This window comes from Leptidea sinapis, chromosome 27 (assembly GCF_905404315.1).
Source record: "Leptidea sinapis chromosome 27, ilLepSina1.1, whole genome shotgun sequence".
Taxonomy (NCBI): Eukaryota; Metazoa; Arthropoda; class Insecta; order Lepidoptera; family Pieridae; genus Leptidea; species Leptidea sinapis.
Genome location: NC_066291.1, coordinates 12,108,893 through 12,128,725, shown reverse-complemented (window position 1 = coordinate 12,128,725; position 19,833 = coordinate 12,108,893). Strand labels below are relative to the sequence as shown.

At 37.1% G+C, this 19,833-nt stretch overlaps 2 long non-coding RNA genes across 2 annotated transcripts; one reads left to right on the top strand and one right to left on the bottom strand.

Moving 5' to 3' along the window:
* Positions 1-1,074: 1,074 nt before the first annotated feature.
* LOC126972734 (uncharacterized) lies at positions 1,075-14,021 on the bottom strand. The gene is made up of 3 exons (XR_007731196.1): positions 13,505-14,021; positions 12,171-12,356; positions 1,075-8,036 (listed from the first exon to the last, which is right to left on the bottom strand). It is a non-coding gene; the product is annotated as an uncharacterized LOC126972734 (long non-coding RNA).
* A 3,265-nt stretch (positions 14,022-17,286) lies between these two features.
* LOC126972733 (uncharacterized) lies at positions 17,287-18,440 on the top strand. The gene is made up of 2 exons (XR_007731195.1): positions 17,287-17,563; positions 17,678-18,440. It is a non-coding gene; the product is annotated as an uncharacterized LOC126972733 (long non-coding RNA).
* The last annotated feature ends 1,393 nt before the right edge of the window (positions 18,441-19,833 follow it).

Sequence of the window (19,833 nt, the reverse complement as noted above, 5' to 3'; positions counted from 1 at the left end):
AATATACAACGACGTGCGGCAGCATCCCGATAAGTTTATTAATTTCTACAGAATGTCCATTGGTAATTTTGACAAATTATTACAATCTGTGGGGCAATATCGCCTAAAGATCTATCTTCTGCGCTCGCCCAGTCGAGCCTGAATAGAAAACCGAATGCGGTTAACCGCCATGCGTACGCCACCATACTTATACAATGGAGCACAAAAAAATCGCGCTTTTACAAACCGCGATAAAAATGTAGCAAGTTGTGTTTTTAAAATCAGTCAATGAAAAAAAAGCTAATGCGTGCGCTTGTATGGAAACCTATGTGTTATTTTTTTGCGTTTTCAGACTTACGTTTAAAAGCATGCGTTTAATCGCAAACGAACGTGTTTCGGATCCAAAAATCGATACGAAGTTCACGATTAGGAATTTTTTCTTTCGTTTACCTTATTCCCAAATTCTCTTGACTTTACTTGTTCATTGTTTGAGACTAATAAGGTCGTACTTACAACTTCACTTTTTATTTATTTATTTATTTGGAAACCCAATAATCGGACACTAATACATAAATTACATACAAAAATAAAAAATATATTATCCGGACCACCGAGCCTTGCTCGGATTTTTAAGAATGTACAAAACTTGAACAAAAAAAAACTAATAGGACATCTGGATTCGAACCGGGGTCTTCTGCTTTCCGGATCACCCAATGTCCCATCTGAGCTATAAAAGTCTTGTATATAGTGGCGAAATTTACCTTTGTATTCTAATGTTATTGTAGCTGTTTCTCATTCAAACATGGATAAAACCATTTTTTTTAAATTGAAACCTAGCTAGATCGATTTATCACCCCCGAAATCCCCTGCATACTTAATTTTATGAAAATCGTTGGAGCCGTTTCCGAGATTTAGATTATATATATATATATATACAAGAATTGCTCGTTTAAAGATATAAGATATATCTAAGTGTACAGATAACTTACAGGGTTACACATCTTTCATTATCTGTTACCTTCCCCACCATATTATACAACTTGGATTACAATAGTTATATATTATGTTAAAATTAAGTCCAATAAAACTACAGAATTAACTTCTTAAAAATTTTAGTACATTTATTTATAAATGTTATAAACCCATCTGCACCAATGTCTAATTCTGGTATTTTATTAAGGTACTCATTATATACATACTCTTACCATTCGCTCGATTGGAGAATTTTTACCCAGGTTTGTATTTACTTTCATTAGTGCAAAAAATGGACGTTGACTTCGAGGGGCACTTCGAGGTACATTAAATTGTGAAACAGTTTATGTAAGAACTTTAAGTCTAACAAGTTACGCCTCTCTTCCAAACTCTGTATTTTAAAGAACTCAAGCCGTAGCTGTTCAGTATTCTGGGTATATGATAAGTTAAATTAACATTTATTTGAATACTTTCTATTCTTTTGATGTGGATGTTATAGCACGGGGACCAGACTTGACAACAATACTCGAGCTTGCTTCGTACAAGGCTATTCAATAGTGTGATAAGAGAGACAAACCCTAGTGTACTGAGTGCAGAATTTGCAATTTATCTATGTGACTGACAAACCGTAACTCTTTGTCAATTGTAATACCTAAATCTCTGATTTCATCAGTAAATGTTATATTGTCAATCTTATATTAGTAAGCCCGTTGATATTTTTTTTCTTGAAAATGTAATTGAGAAACATTTGTCAGTATTGAGATACATTTTATTATATTTACACCATTTCGTTAGGTTATTAATGTCATCTTATAGTAAATGACAATCATTTTCATTTACAATCGTTCGGCAAATTTTTAAGTCATCGGCAAATAGAAATATCTTGCAGTTTTGGATAACACTAGGAATATCATTAATAAATAAATTGAAAAACAAAAGGACCTAGGTTTGAGCCTTGAGGTACGCCAGATGTTGCAATGTAAGGGTCAGACTTACAATCCATCCAAAACAACTTTTGCTGGTCTGTTGTACAAATAGGACTGACACCATGTCAAGAGTGGAATTGAGATTCCAAATTTATTTAATTTATTAATAAGAATATGGTGATCTACCTTGTCAAACGCCTTTGAGAAATCCGTGTAGATAACATCAACTTGTTGGGTTTTGTCCATAGTATCAATTAGACCAGTCGAATAACTTAGAAGGTTAGTATTGGCAGATCTTTTATCTATAAAACTATGTTGGAGAATAAAGAGCCACGAACATGGTGGAATATCGATTCATGAACTAGACTTTCAAAGACCTTAGAGCACGTCGATAGAATAGAAATAGGACGGTAATTATTTGCCAATTTCTTGTTGCCGTTTTTATATATTGGAACTATTCTTGCCTCTTTCCACAAATCAGGAAATATGCCCTTTTCCAGAGAAGCATTGTACACGATGTGCAGTGGTGTTGAAAGTGAGTATGCACAATGCTTTACTGCACCTCATTTTACACGAGCAGTCTGTGGGTCGACTATGCGCAGAAGCAGTACAATTGCCCTGCGTGTTCAGTATAATAATGCGTTCAGAATGTTATTGGGCTTGCCACGATACTGCAGCGCGTCGGGGATGTTTGCTGAGGCACGCGTAGACTGTTTTTACGCGACTATGCGTAAGCAGTGTACGTCCCTGTTGCGTAGGGTCCGGGCTAGCCCCAATGGTATTTTGAGGGCATTTTCTCACAGGTTCGATTGTCAGTACCTGAACCACTGCTGTTTGATACATGTGCTGACAAGTCGGCCCTGTCCTAGATTAGGAAGGCTTAGATTTTAAGATATCTTGTACTAACACAAGGTTTTAAGGTATTTTGTTACTAACACATTATGATCCTTTGTTGGTCGAAATAAAGAATTTATTATTTATTATTATTATTAAGAAATATTGCTGGAATTTTATCAGGGCCAACACTTTGTTTGATATCAAGACTTTTTAATTTTTGAATGTTACTTCTTTGAGATATATAAATGTTGGGCATCAATTTGCTTGTACCTCTTTATAAATTAAAGTATTAGGGTAATTGGAATAGCTTTTACGAGTATTTTTAATATAAGTCCAAAAATATTTAGGGTTTTTTGAAATATCATTTTCAATGCTGATTACATAATTTGAATACATTTTTTTAATTAGTTCATTGCAATCACGTCTTAAATATTCAAATTCAATCTTGTCAAGAGGGTTTTTATATTTTTTCCGGTTCTTTAATTTTAATTTCAATACCTTTAGGATATTTATTATAAAATTTCTTGCATTTCGGAACATGTTTTAAAATTTTAATATATATATAATTTTATAATATTTAATATATATACTAGTCAAAACAAAATAAGGGCCACTTGATTTTTTGGCCTCGCTAGCGATAATTTATTTTTAATGCATTCTCAAGTAGCTGATAATTTATTGTGGTGTTACCTTATTTGCTTACACACATTTTTTGAGCATTCCACCCTCATAATTGTTTAAAGTGGGTAGTTTTAGATAATTTATTGTAACCACTTGATTCTACCCGATTTTAAGACGGATTTCAACTCAGTCAAATTGACGATTCTCTCAGAAACACTGTCAGTTTTGTTTGACTAGTGGCTGAATTAACATTTAAAAAAAAGTTATGCCGAGAATTCGAAGTCATATGGACTTGCCAACCGTAACTAGGGCCGTAACATTGCTTCAAGACGAGGCCATTCGCAGCGTTCTGTGGCGTTGCAGCTGGGTTTTTCCCGGCGAGCGATCCACAATGCTTGGAATCGTTTTCAAGAGACTGGGAGACTAACCAGGAGACGGAGATCTGGCAGAGTTCGAGCAACTACACCACAGGAGGACCGCTACGTGTGCTTGACTGCGCGTGGAGAACGCTGTATAACAGCCCGTTCCTTACAAAACCGTTTGCGGCAGGCGACCAGTATACGTGTTAGTGTACAAACTGTTAGAAATCGTTTATACGAGGACCAGTAGTTCTCCGGGAGACGTGTAGTGCGGATACCATTAACAAGTGCTCATCGTGCAAACCGATTATCATTCGCAAGGCAGCATCTGGCGTGGGATATGAACAATTGGAGGACAGTATTGTTTACGGATGAGTGCAAAGTGAAATTTTTTAGTGATGACCGTCGCATTAGGGTCTGGAGGCGTGAAGGTGAGCGATTTTCGGATGGTTGCATCCATGAAAGTGATAGATTTGGGGGCCCCAATGTTATGGTATGGGGAGGAATCTCTAAGTCCGGCAGAACCGAGCTGGTAATTCTAAACGAAGGCACAATAACAGCTCAACGTTACATCGAGGAGGTCATAAGACCCCATGTGGTCACATATGCACACAGAATCGGCGCAAGATTCCACCTGATGCACGATAATGCCTGCGCTCATACAGCTAGGGCCACCAGAGAAGCCCTAGAGGAGGCTGGTATACAGGTGTTGGACTGGCCTGCAAACAGTCCGGATCTAAATCCCATTGAACACATGTGGGACTTACTGAAACGCAGTGTCTGAAGCACAAACCAACCCGTGCACAATGAAAGACAGATAATGAACGTTCTGAAATCAAGCTGGGAACAAATTCCTCAAGAAACAGTGGTACACCTGGTGGAGAGTGTACCTTCTAGGCTTCAAGAGTGCATTAGTAATCGAGGACGGCATACTAGATATTGAGGAAAGTCATAAAACAACCGACATTTTAGGTTTTTATTTTTTCAGATTTTGTTTCCTTACTAATTATTTTTGCAAAAATGTTAATTTTTAGAAAAAGTAGAGAAAATTTCTTTTTTTAATGGAATGCATCATTATTTTATTCTCTCTACAATAAAAATCAATCAATTTATCCAATTGAATCATTGATCAAACTTTAAACCTCAAGGATTCATGAGAATACTGTAAAAACGTGGTGGCCCTTATTTTGTTTTGACTAGTATATAATAAATTTAGTGGAGGTGGTAAATAAACGGTGAAGATATGAATTACTACAAATTGGTTTTCTGAATTTCTCCTTTTTATCTTTACCCACAAGTCTTCACACTCAGACTCCCGAAATCCTGAATTCAGGCATCGGCAGTGAATGTATTTTTTTCTTAATAGTTATTAAAACTCCACCTTCATTCCTATTACCAAACCGATCTCTTTGATAAACTACATAGCGATCATCAAATAACTTAAGAGTCATAAACTGAAGCATTTAGCCATGTCTCCGTAAGAATCACTAAATCATAATCATTGGTTTGAATTTGCAAACGAACATCTACTATGCTCGACTTCAATGTAGTTGATCAGCCATTAAAAATTAGTTATCCATTTAATTAACATGAAAAATATTATAAGTAAAATAAAATAAAAGATATTGTCAGCTTGATGTGCTTACAAGCGATACCAACGTCATGAACGTTAATATAAGACATTTGACATATTTGACATCATTTGACATTTTTAAGTTCAGATATATGATTGATTAGATTAGACATCCCAATTAATTATAACTACACTGGCCTTCAAAAGTAAGTATCACACTTTTAAAATTGGGATAACGTTTTAAGTTCACAAGATATACTTTCGAAATAAAAAGGACTCCAAAGAGAATTTAATTTTGTACATAAAAACTTTATAGTCGGTAGCCTTCTTTTATGAATTGGCTGAAAAAAAAACTTCAAAAACAAAACCATTCCTTTTTCAAAGTGGACGTTTCCGAATTACAATTTCACCATTCACATTTTTCTTTCTGTTTTAAATTTTTTTCAAGATCGATGGGTCTTGTTTTAAAAATTTATGCTAAAAAGCACATAGCATTTATTTATCATGCCTCTTACAGTTGAAGACTGTGCTAGAATCATGGCTTTTCTGGAACTAGGCATCAGTATGCGTCGCACTGCAAGAATGGTGGGTGTGACGGTACGAACGGTCCAGAAGGTAAAGCGAAGGTACGAAGAGACTGGACACCATCTGAGGAGAGAGAGGAGAGGTAATGGCAGACCCAGGTGTACCAGTGCCCAAGAAGATCGTTAAATTATTTCCACTGTGTTAAGAAATCGCCACCAAAATGCAGTTGAAGTCCAGCAACAGCTACTTCAGACCTGGAGGGTCACACCACTTCTTCTCACTGTACTTCATTAGTGATAGTACAGTGAGAAGAAGTGGGTTTCAAATTTGCTTCAGAAACCCCGAAGACCAGCGAGTGGCCCAAAACTCGAGAGACAGCATCGAGTAGCGAGACTGCGATACGCCCGTGAACACATGCAGTGGGATGAAGAAGAATGGTCAAGAATTTTGTTTGCAGATGAGTCTCGATTCTCCCTTTACACTTCTGATGGATGGCGAAGTGTTTACAGGCGACCTGGTGAGCGATACCTTCAAGCCTGCATCTCAGAAAGAGTCCAATACGGTGGAGGCAGTGTACATGTATGGGCTGGCATATATTCAGAAGGTCGCACAGAGCTAGTAGCCATAGAAAATGGCACCCTGAGTGGGCAAAGATATGCTCAAGAGATTCTCAATGAGTATGCAGGGCCGTATTTCGCAAATATGGGTGATGGATCGATGCTGATGCATGATAATGCCCGGCCACACACGGCTCATATCGTACAAGAGTATATTCAGGAGGTCGGTATCAGCGTGATGGCTTGGCCATCAAGAAGTCCTGATCTGAACCCGATTGAACACGCCTGGGATGAGCTTGGGAGGCTAGTCAGAAATCGCAAACCACCACCTACTACCCTCAGGGCACTAAAGCAGGCCCTGGTAGAAGAATGGGAGAATATTCCCCAACATCGACTCCGAAACCTAGTGTTCAGTATGCCAAACCGGCTCGAAGCTGTAATCAGAGCTCGAGGAGGCAATACCAGTTATTAAAAATTAAATAACATGTAATACATTTTACTTGAATTTTTTTACACTAAACTAAAAATGTCTTTTTTCATTGTTTTATCTTTTTAAAGTTAAAAATGTTACTAATGTATAATTTTAGTTTCTAAGAATTAAAGCCTATAAAATTTGCAACAAATCGTTTTTATCTTAAATCTCTACCTTCTATAGTTAAGAAATAAATTTAATTTGAAAAGTGTGATACTTACTCTTGCAGGCCAGTGTAGAACGTTCTAGATCGATTGTAACCGTTGAAGACATTCTGGAGTTTTCTAGATAATTCTAGAAATTTCCATAACTTTCCAGAAGTTCTCATGAGTTAGAAAAAGGACAGATATATATTTATTCACATTTTTGCCACCCACAACCACCCACTTCCACCCACTGCGACAAAACTCCATTACTTTCACCGTGAGACCAAGGGGTGTTTACCACCCCTTGGTTTAACATTCAACTGTCACAAACTTAACATAGTACAGTGGAATGCTCAAAGTCTGTTGAGTAACAGACTTGAGCAAGTCTGTTGAGTAACATACTTGAGCTTCAAACCTACTTTATGAGCAGGACATACACATAGCACTTATATAAGAAACTTGGCTTAAACCAAATATACAGTTTTCTATCAGAGGTTATACAATAATAAGAAATGATTGCGGTAATGATCACAATGGTGTAGCAATTTTTGTTAGAAATGGCATTTATTTTCAAAAGTTAGAAACATTTTCTGATATCTCCTTGCAAAATGTAGCAATCAAAATTAAATACAAACAAAAAGACATCTCAATTGTTAGCTTTTATAGTCCTGGCAACAGTGTACCTAACTTTGAAAAATCTAAATTTAATAGACTGTTGCATAGTATTCCAAAACCATTAATAATTGCAGGTGATTTTAATGCTCACCATACCATTTGGGGTTGTAATAGAACCAATTCTAGAGGTAGAGACATCATGGATGTAATGGACGATAATGACTTAATGCTCTTAAATAATGATCAACCAACTACAGTGGGTACAAATTCTTGGAGACCAAATGGACTAGAATTAACAATAGTATCATCTTCATTATTCCTGTGCTGTGAATGGCAAGTTCATCAGGACTCTTTGGGCAGCTATCACTTGCCTACACACTACACAAAATTTTCCATGGTAGTGTCGGAAACTGAATCTTCTTCAATTCCATACAACATTCCTCCACACAGTAATCTGAAAATAGTAAATTGGGACCAATATAAGAACTTAGTAAATGACTTGTTAAAACTTTAAGATTTTTTAAGCGGCAAATCGCCCGTGCGAAGTCTAAGCACGTCGTCAAAATCGGCGAGCAGCTTTCCAGTTACCCGACCGGAACACGCAAGTTCTGGTCGTTGTCGAAAGCTGCTCTTGGAACTTCAACCAGCCGTCTATGCCGCCGTTGCACATGAGGAATGACACCCTGGCCCATACGGCAAAAGAGAAAGCCGAGCTCCTGTGCGCTCTTTTCGCCTCCAACTCGACTCTTGACGACAACGGAAAAACACCGCCGACCATCCCGCGGTGTCAGAGCTCTATGCCTGAATTACAGTTCAGACAGAAAACTGTTAAGCGAGCTCTGTTTTCATTGGACGTCAGGAAGTCGAGCGGGCCGGATGGCATTTCTCCAATCGTGCTTAGAACGTGTGCCCCTGAGTTGACGCCGGTGCTAACGCGTTTATTCCGGCACTCTTATTCCAAAGGCGTAGTCCCTGACTCATGGAAGTCAGCCCTTTTCCATCCGTTCCAAAAAAAGGAGACAGTACGGATCCGGCGAACTACAGGCCTATTGCTATCACCTCCCTGCTCTCCAAAAGCCGCCAGCTTTTAGTATACCTAGAGGGTCACCAGTTGATCAACGACCGACAGTACGGCTTTCGCCATGGACGGTCGGCAGGTGATCTTCTGGTATACCTAACACATACAGGCGGCGGCTATTGAAAGCAAGGGGGAAGGCCTGGCAGTTAGCCTGGATATAGCGAAGGTCTTTGATCGTGTATGGCATAAGGCTCTCCTCTCAAAACTTCTATCATGTGGGCTTCCCGAGAGCTTGTGCAAGTGGACCTCCAACTTCCTCACTGGGCGTAGCATACAGGTCGTTGTCGACGGATATTGCTCGAACCCGAAGCCCGTGAATACTATGTGCTATCTCCTACGCTGTTTCTTCTGCATATCAATGATATGTTGGACACCTCCAACATACATTGCTATGCAGACGACAGCACTGGTGATGCCGTATACACGGGCCATGCAGGTCTCTCTCGGGAAATCGTCGACCAGTGCCGGAAGAAACTTGTGAAGGGGCGAGAAGGTCGCGGAATGGGGTAAATTGAACCTTGTCCAATTTAACCCCCAGAAGACTCAAGTTTGCGCGTTTACCACTAAAAAAACCCCATTTGTCGTATCACCGTTCTTCGAGAACACTTCTCTTAAAGCCGTGCCTAGTATCGGAATACTGGGTCTCGAAATCTCGAGCGATAGCGAATTCCGTGGCCATCTGGAGGGCAAAGCCAAATTGGCTTCGAAGAAGCTGGGCGTGATCAATAGAGCACGGCAATACCTCAAGCCGGCCCACATTCTAACGCTCTACAAAGCGCAGGTCCGGCCACACATGGAGTATTGCTGTCATCTCTGGTCTGGCGCACCCCAGTATCTGCTCGATCCATTTGACCGCGTGCAACGTAGAGCAGCTCGAATTGTCGGGGACTCAGTGCTCTGTGAACGGCTGGATCTCTTGGCGTTGCGTAGAGACGTCGCTTTATTGTGTGTCTTCTACCGCATTTATCACGGAGAGTGTTGCGAAGAGCTGTTTAACCTGATTCCTGCCGCCAAATTCCACCTTCGCACGACACGCCACAAGTTAGTATATTATCCCCACCATCTGGATGTGTGGCGGTCCTCCACAGTGCGGTTTTCAAGGAGCTTTCTCCCTCGTACTACAAAGCTGTGGAATGAGCTTCCTTGTGCGGTGTTTCCGGGACGATACGACATGGGTACCTTCAAAAAAAGCGCGTACACCTTCCTTAAAGGCCGGCGACGCTGTTGTGATTCCTCTGGTGTTGCAAGAGAATGTGGGCGGCGGTGATCGCTTAACACCAGGTGACCCGTACCTACGGTCATTTGTCCTCCTATTCCATAAAAAAAAAACAATTTGAAATAAATAATTGTAATCTACAGAAGTCTTACAATAACTTCTGTTCCATAATTCTTAGAGCGGTAGAAAATTCAGTACCTAAAACCAACTACCACTGTAACAATATTACTCATCTACCTAAAAGAAAGTGACAACTTCCCTGGTGGAATGGGCAATGTACTAAAGTGGTAGAAGATTGCAAGCAGGCTTATCTGTTATTCAAATCAATTGCAATATCCAAAACTACATTCATTTTAAGCAAACTCAAGCAAAGAAAAAACGTATATTAAGACTTGAACGTCGTAAATCCTGGACAGAATTTTGCTCCACCATAAATAGGTTAACGCCAATGAACCAGCTAACAAACTAGGTAAAGTATCTAGGAGTATTACTGGATAGTAAGCTGAATTGGAGTGCCCATATAGAGGCGAAAATAAAAACGGCTACTTTATCTTTCTGGCAATGCCGTAGAATGGTAGCAAAATCATGGGGTCTCGCCCCATATATCATACTATGGCTTTACACAACGGTAATACGTCCCATGTTATGTTACGGCGCAGTAGTCTGGTGGCCACGCACTAAACTTAAAACCACATGTTACAAACTACAACGTTTCCAAAGACTAGCCTGTATGGCCATTACAGGATGTATGCGAACTACACCTACTGCAGCTTTAGAAGCCATGCTGAATCTTCCAGCGCTACACCTATTCATAAAACAAGAGGCAGCCTCCGCTGCGTCAAGGTTAAAAACACAAAATCTTTGGAAGACCAATAAATCGGCTTCTTCAGAGGTCCTAAATGAGGTGATTATAAAGGAACCACTGCTGCTGGCAGTAAGTGACAGGTCTCCAAAGCAATTTATTTTTGACAAGAAATATAAAATACAGCTGCATGAAGAACCGAAAGAGTGTCGTAATGGAAAGGAGCTCTGGATCTTCACTGACGGCTCGAAAACAAGGTCTGGAACGGGTTACGGAGTGTTTTCTGAAGATCTAAACATAAACATAGCTGCAACACTTGGTGCTCATAATTCTGTCTTCCAAGCGGAATGCATGGGCATCATCGAAGCGGCTACGGCGACTCTGACACGTAAGGTAAAGGATTACTCCATCCGGATCCTTACGGACAGCAAATCAGTACTACAAGCCCTACAAAGCAATATTATCACCTCAAAGCTTATATACAACTGTTACTGTTCCCTGACGGAAGTATGTGATAACAACAATCGCGTAACTCTGCAGTGGATCAAGGGTCGCAGTGGCTCCAGAGGTAATGATGCCGCTGACGAATTAGCAAGGATGGGCTCAGAAATGATAGCCATTGGACCGGAACCAATAGTCCCTCTCCCCTCTGGTTGGCCCACATGAGTCATAAGGCAGCACACCAAGGAGCTACATAATAAATACTGGACGGAGATGAGTGGATGCAGACAAGCAAAAGAGGCTCTACCATGCATAGATCAGAGGCTCTCTCGTAAGCTGGTGAAACTCACACGATCAAGATTACGTAAGATAACTCATGTAATAACGGGTCACGGCCCCTTTAACAAACATCTGTTTAATACAGGTGACACTGACAGTCCCCTGTGCAGGGCTTGCATGGAGACAGAAGAAACGGCCACACACCTCATCCTGGAGTGCTGCGGTGTGGCCACATACCGGGCCAAACACCTGGGGTCACCGAGGACTCTCCCCGAGGTCATGGGTGACATCACAGGTTTGAGTAACTTCCTTGAGAAGTTGGGATGGCAAGATTAGCAACCCAACCCTATGACGCAAAATAGGCGCACAGCAGTCGTCGAGTTGCGGAAAGTAGCCCATGAATACTTATACCTATCTATACCTAGCACCAACTCTTATTATTGCCCCTTTTACTATTGAAGAATTAAAAGCTGGTCTATCATCAAGAAAGGACTCTGCATGCGGTTTGGATTGGCTCTCCTATAAAATGTTTAAACTTCTAAGCTCTTCTAACTTAAATAAGTTTCTAAAAATATTAAATCTCCTATGGAACAACTCCACTATTACAGAAGAATGGAAAACAGACTGTCTAATTCCAATTTTAAAGCATGGGAAAGATTGTAGTTCAGCTGATTCATATTGTCCTATCACACTAAGCTCGTGTCTTGGTAAATTTTTGAACAATTAATAAAACAGAGATTAATATTTTATATTGAAAGTAACAACCTCTTACCTAATAATCAATTTGGATTTCGATGTGGTCGTTCTGCTTGTGAGAGTCTACGGCATTTATGTCTTGACATCCATAGTGCCCAGATTGACAATAAGATATTGGCTGGTGTTTTTTTGGATGTTGTAGGAGCATTTAATAATGTTGATTTAGAACAATTACCATCCATTCTTCTATCCTTAAATGTCCCTGAAAAAATAGTTAGTTGGATATTCAATTTCTTGCATGGTCGTAAACTTTATGTTAGAGTCAATAACCAATTAATAGGTCCTCAATATTCATATAGAGGCTTATCGCAGGGCGGAATTTTGAGTCCATTGCTCTTTATAATCTACATAAATCAAATAAATATTGTCTTGGGTAATAGAGTTACTAACCTCCAATTTGCTAATTCAAATTCAAATATTTTTATTCTATTTTTAGTCAAAAACTACCACCCATTCCAAAATGAATGCCTCAGGCCTGAGAAGAATGGGCGCAACAAACTCAGCGGGCTTTTTTTTTTCAACAAAAATATGTTTTACAATTAAAGTAACATTTACAAAGTAACATTGTACAATTAAACTTATTATTTAATAGCCTGAGGGCAGTCACTCTATTCCCCGTCTGTGGTATCATTAAGAAAGTCATTTATGTTATAGTAACCTTTTCCACACAAACGTTTTTTAACAATTCTTTTGAATAACATTATACTTTTGTTTTCAACATTTTCTGGGATCTTGTTGTAAAAGCATATACATCACCCCATAAAAGACTTACTAACTCGACTTAGCCGAGTAGTAGGCATCATAAGTTTATGTCTGTTCCTGGTTTATTATGGATATGACAGTTTCTGGCAAATTCACTTATGTGCCTATGAACATACATTACATTATCAAGAATATATTGAGAAGCAACAACAACAACACATCAAGATGTTAATTTCTTTAAATTTTGCTCTCAATGATTCTTTCAGACCTAGGTTATAAATAGCGTGAATAGCCCTCTTCTGCAGCACAAATATTGTATTAATATCGGCAGCGTTGCCCCATAGCAATATACCATAGGACATAATACTATGGAAATAACTAAAGTATACTAGTCGCGCGATGATCTAGTAGTGTATACACTGAACTGAACTATAGTTCAGGACTTAATTTATCAAATGTTGTGTTAGATCTTAATGTAGCACTCAAAAAATTGGAGCTTTATTTTTAATATCTTAGTCTTGAGGTCAGTATTGACAAAAGCAAAGTAATAATATTTTCAAAGCATTCTATAAGAATAAGAGATGCAAAAATATATTATGGTGCTCAGGAAATTTCACTTGATAATTCAATAAAGTTTTTAGGAATTACCTTTTTAAGTAATTTTAGATGGCACAAATATGTCAAAATATTAGAAAATCGAGCATTAAAGGCCTGCAATATTCTGAAATCATTAGCTGGTACATATTGGGGTGCAGACCCACGCATCTTGCTAACACTATATAAGTCATTAGTCCGTAGCCATTTTGAGTATGCCTTCATTTGTTATGGTGGAGTAATTACATTAGTGAATAAATTAGAAAAAATACAAAATAAATGCTTAAGGATCATAACAGGTACTTTTAGGTCTACTCCTATAATATCATTACAAGTAGAATGTAATATTCCCCCACTAGCTCTTAGATTCAAATATCTACAAACAAAATTCTTTCTCAAATTAACTTCTATTAATAATCATCCACTCCTATTAAAGATACAGGACTATATTAACCAAACTGACAATAATTCCTACTATCAAGTAGCAGGCATCTCGGATTTGTTACATTTTACTTGTGATCATAATCTATTTTCTAGTATTCTTTGGCCATGTTATTTAAATTCTTATAATTCAAAATATACACCTATTTTTTTTTCTTCTTTTGGCAATAGCGTTTACTTTTTGCCAATAACGTAAATTAAAAGATTGGGAAACTAAGTTAAAAAAGGATACGAAACATGGGAAAGGATCAGATAAGTAGAAAGAGGATTGAAACGGATATTAAAAATTTCATAAATATACATATATACTTGCTACTTACACAACATTACAAATATTTAAACTTTAATATGATTCTGAAGAATGAAAGATGACAATATTTTATAAAATTTACATGGATACATAATTAGACAGGATATACAGGTAGGAAAAGGAACATTAAGAGATATTAGATCATTCAGGAATGAGGAGCGGTCGTATAGAGAACATGAAAAGAAAATGTGATGTAGATCACATTTATCGGATTCACATTCACACATGTCAGTAGATACAGTGCCTAATCTATTAAGATGAACAGGAGTGCAAACATGACCCAAACGCATTCTTATGATAGAAGAACATACTAACTTATTGCATTTGGCACGGAAAAACCATGGTTTAAATGAAATAAGTGGCTGAAGTTTAAATATTTCCTGCCTTTTGATTGACCAGTTTCAGTCCAAAGTCTATTCCAGCAATCCTGAAGATGAACTATAGGAAGAGCATCTAGATCCTGGCAAAAAACTTTATAAGGGAAAATGTCGCCATCGACCACGGCTTCATTAGCTAGTTGGTCTGCTTTTATATTACCAGGAATGTCCCTATGGCTGGGGATCCATACAAACAACATAGAAAGACCAAAGTGATGGCATTTATTTAATAGATTTCTTATTTCTATGACAACAGAAGAAATATTTTTTGATTTAAATGGGAACCTATTGAGAGACTGTAAGGCACTTTTTGAATCAGAGAAAATTATTGTTTTTGGAAGTTTAAATAGAATAATATATTCAATAGCCTTAAAAATACCATAACATTCCCCAGTAAACACCGATGTTTCCGGAGGTAGTTTAATTTTCTGTGATATTTTAAATTGAGCGTGATAGACACCTACACCAACGGGATCCGAGGAGGAATGTTTAGACGCGTCTGTGTAAATATGATGGTAATCAACCCAAACAGTATTTTTAAGAAGATTAAACGAAAAATTTGTACTAATATCGTGCTTATTTAAATCTGAGTTAAAATTAATTTCTGGAAGCAACATTAATGCTTCAAAGCTATTACTGAAAAGAGGATAATTAATGGATCGATGAATAGGAGCTTTTATGTTGATAAATTTCTTAAAACTATTGATTAGACAAGGTGGTTTTTTATTTGACCAATATGCAGATGAATCTATATAATGAGAAAGTTTCTGAAGTTTGTTATAAAGAGAGTGGTTAAGAAACTGAAAAGATCGGAATATAAATTTGTCTGCTAAATATTGACGACGTAGATGTAGTGGAGGATCACCACATTCTACTTGAAGAGCATTGATAGGACTTGACCGCATAGCACCAGAAACTACTCGTAAAGCTTTGGACTGTAGGAGATCTAGTTTTTTAAATGCCTTAACACTACCAGGCTCCAGCAAGAATGTACCATAATCTAATATACTTCTTATAAGAGCATTATATAACAATTTCATGTAAAAAGGGTGCGCACCCCACCAAACACCTGACAGACATCTTAAAATATTAAGAGTACGCTCACATTTAGCATTTAGGTAATCACAATGTGGGATACCAGTTAGTTTCGAATCTAAGACAATTCCCAAAAACTAGTTTTTAACCAAGTTTTTAAATTTATCAGTGGTTGTGTTATAGAAGAACTAGCTTTTTCATTAGAAATATCACGACAGTAAATTAATAGATCATCAGCATACTGAAGAACATTTACACTATTAAGTGATGATTTTAAATGGTGTGTATAAATATTATATAATATTGGGCTAAGTACTGATCCCTGGGGGAGGCCCTTTGAAACAAGTCGAGTAATTGACTTCCTGTCATCTAGTTTCAGGATTATGTATCTTTCAGAAAGCATGTTTATGATAAAATTTGTTAAAAGCAGAGGTATATTAAAATGTAAAAGCTTACTCTTTAAAATACTTACTACGACATTATCATAGGCACAATTTATATCTAAGAACGCAGCTATTACTGCTATTAAGCCAATACTTTTTTAATGAAAAAATAAGATTGCAAAAGATAGAACATCCTATACAAACAAGAGCCATAACTCAGAACCGGTTGTCGATTCTCCGGGCCTGCAACGTGTACGGCGAACGAACTGCCGATTACCTAATACCTCGCTTGCTAAATGAGCTGCCCTTCAGTGAGCGGCAAAATTTAAATACTAAAAACATTAATTATAGAATAAAGGATTACCTATTACATAAATTATAGCAGCTAAGAGAATTTGAACCTGCTAAGTCATATTTATAAGTTATATTTATTCGTTTTTAAGTCTTTTAAAATATTTTCACTGTGTTCATTTAATTTATAGCATAAGTTGTTGTTGAGTTGTGACGTATTATTAAGTGTTATTAGCATTAGTTGTTAACCTTTGTGGTTTTTTTTTAGATGCTAATTTGACCTAGTTTTATATTGGTATATGTAATATGATAAATAAATAAAACAAAACAAAACAAAAAACAAACTGATTTATTATTTGAAAATGATAATTGAATATCAGAAATGAATATACTTAAGCTATCAATAGTACTTTTCCCACGTCTGAAACCGAATTGGGATTCACATAATAGACCGTTATGCTCAACAAACAATTCTAAACGATTTTTTATAAGATGTTCTGTAATTTTCATCAAAACAGAAGAAAGTGCGATTGGGCGATAGGCAGAATGGTCTGAAGAACACCTATTAGGTTTCAGTACGGGAATTATTTCTTGACGTTTCCAGGTGGAGGGGATGTTACCAGATGTCACTATGGAATTTATAAGAGATAAATAATAAAATAAAGCATCATCATCTAAATGAGAGATAAAGGAATACGGAATACCGTCCAGTCCAGGAGCAGAATCCTTGACATGAGACAATACACATTTTAGTTCAGTGAGAGAAAATTTACTGTTTAAACCAAAACAGTTATCATTATTTATGTTTATTACAGGGTAACCAATTATTAAGTCTTCAGGAACGAAAGGTGGAGCCAATTTATCTAAAAAGCTATTAACTAAATGAAAAGGGATTGATTTTGGAGAAGAATCTTTGTATGCAGATCTAAACCTTCTTATATTTTGCCATACAAGAGATGGTTTGACATCAGGTGATAATGAATAGCAGAAATTTTTCCAGCCATCAAATATCTTTTTCTTTAGAAATTTTGAAGTTTCTGACATACTCTTTGTAAGAATTTCAAAATTCTCATCAGTGGAACATTGACAGTATGTAATTTCAGCATATTTTCTTCTCTTTACTGCTTCAGTACATTCGTTATCCCACCAAGGAGGAGAAGGAATAAAACCCAAAGAGCTATTTTTACTTGGAAATATCTCATTGGCAACCTCAATAAAGATTCTTGCTAAAGAATCTGCACACTGAGATTCTGTACCTGGATTAATTTTTGGAAGTGTAATAATTTTGTTTTTTATTAGATCTTTATATAAATCCCAATCAACATCATTAAGCTAATATTTTAAACGAGGAGAATAAGTATTATGTAATACTTTATTGTTATTATTGCAGGTTGGAAATGATAATAATAGTGGGAAGTGATCACTACCAAAAGTAGATCGTAATGGATCCCAGGACAAAGAAGAAGCAAGATTAGGTGTAGTGACTGTTAAATCTGGAGCACTTGGGCCCTCGTCAGGATGAGAACGTCGTGTAGGACGACCATCATTTAATATACACAAATTCACTGAATCAAATGTATCTATTAATGTGTTACCATAACTATTAGAAGATAAGTAACCCCAGGATTCATGGCGACAGTTAAAATCACCAAGGATCATAAAAGGCTTCGGAAGAATGGAAATAATATCTTTAATTTCATTTAAGATTGCAGAAGAAGGATGAGGTATATAAATAGATACATAACAGATATTTTCAACTAAAGCAGCAATAATAGAAAAATCATTACTGTGAGAAGGAATAGAGAAGAGAGAAAAGGAAAGAGGGTGTTTCACAAGCATGGCTACTCCGCCATGCCCATCCACACGATCTTCTATGAGACATGAATAACCACAAATCTTAAATAAAGATCCTGGTTTCAACCATGTCTCTTGAAGAGCACAGATATAAGGTTTATATTTATTTAATAAATAAATAAGATCACTTTTTTTAGGAGTGATGCTTTGACAATTCCATTGACTTTGTCCATTATTTGGTTTATAAATTTGAGTAATTGCAGAAACTAATAAGGCAGCGTTGGACGGTGAAAATTCATTCGATTGACTAAGAGATTTTATAAGAGAAATAATTAAATCAATTACTGAGGATTCCAAAGGATTTTCATTTTCTTTGTTAATTAATGCACATCCATTAGAGGGTTGGGGAATATTAAAATCCCTTAAAATTTCTTGGTGAGCAGATTTGTCATATCCTTTGCTAAGTGTAGGTGGAGGCTTTGGTTTAACAAAAACAGTTTTTTTATATGAAGTATTGTTTATAGCTTTAGGTGTTGAATGTTGATGCTGGGTTGGAAAGGTATTAGGAGTGATGTTAGGTGATGAGAGTAATGTATCTACATATGAATTTCGAGAGACAGATGGATGTATCTTTGAAGCTTCTGAATAGGAAATACAGTTTTTAGCCATTGATTCCTTTATAGCTCTTTGTCTTTCATATTCTAAACATTTTTTATCAGTTGCAATATGGGAACCTTTACATAAACAACAAGATATAAAATCATCTTGAACAGAGCAGTTATCACCACTATGTCCTTGACCACATCTAAAACATCTTGGTTTAGATCTGCATTGAGATTTCACATGACCAAACCGACAACAATTGTAGCATTGAATAGTAGGATATATATACAAGTCTACAGTAAGAGAAGTGTAGCACATATATACTCGTTTAGGCAAAAACTGTCCATCAAAAGTAAATACCACAGACTCAGTACATTTAAGATGGTTTTGTCCATCAATCATCATCTTTCGTTTTATTCTCCTAATTTTTATGATTGGACCACAGCCAATAGGAACAGAAACATTATCTTTTATTTCCTCTTCAGACCACTCAGCTGGTACTCCTCTGACTATTCCTATTCTACTCACAGAAAATGATGGAATAAAAGCCTTATATTTTTCATTTTCTAAATTTTTGTTTTCAACAGTCATTTGCATCTTGGTACTTAGAAAAAGAAATAGATAACCTATTCCGGCCTATCCTTTTTAAACTTCCATTCACAATATTTTTAATAGAATTTCTTTTGAGAAAACGACCAAATGTAACTGGATGTAAAGTAACATTATCATCGGGAGATGAATACTGTTTCTGAATGTGTACAACAAAAGGAGCAGCATCTAATGAGTTATATAACAGCCTTGCAACAGGGGGCTGTGGCTGTTGTGGAGTGTCTGTGTTATTTTTTTGTATGTTCTCTACTACTATAGAAGAATTATTGCAGGAATCGACTTTGGAAAGAATTTGTTTATCACTAATGTCTACACATTTGCAATCACTTTCCTTAATATCCTTCTTATCACCACGGTGTTTTCGTCGTCTTTTATTACAGTGTCTGCATATTCTGGGTCGAGCTGACACTCTTTTACGGCCACTAGATGTCTGAGACACAGAACCATCTGTATCCATAGTGCTACCTTCGTCATTATTAGAGTTTGTCACTACATGACCTATATCAGGGGCTGTCCCCCCAGGATCATCCTGGGGGTCCA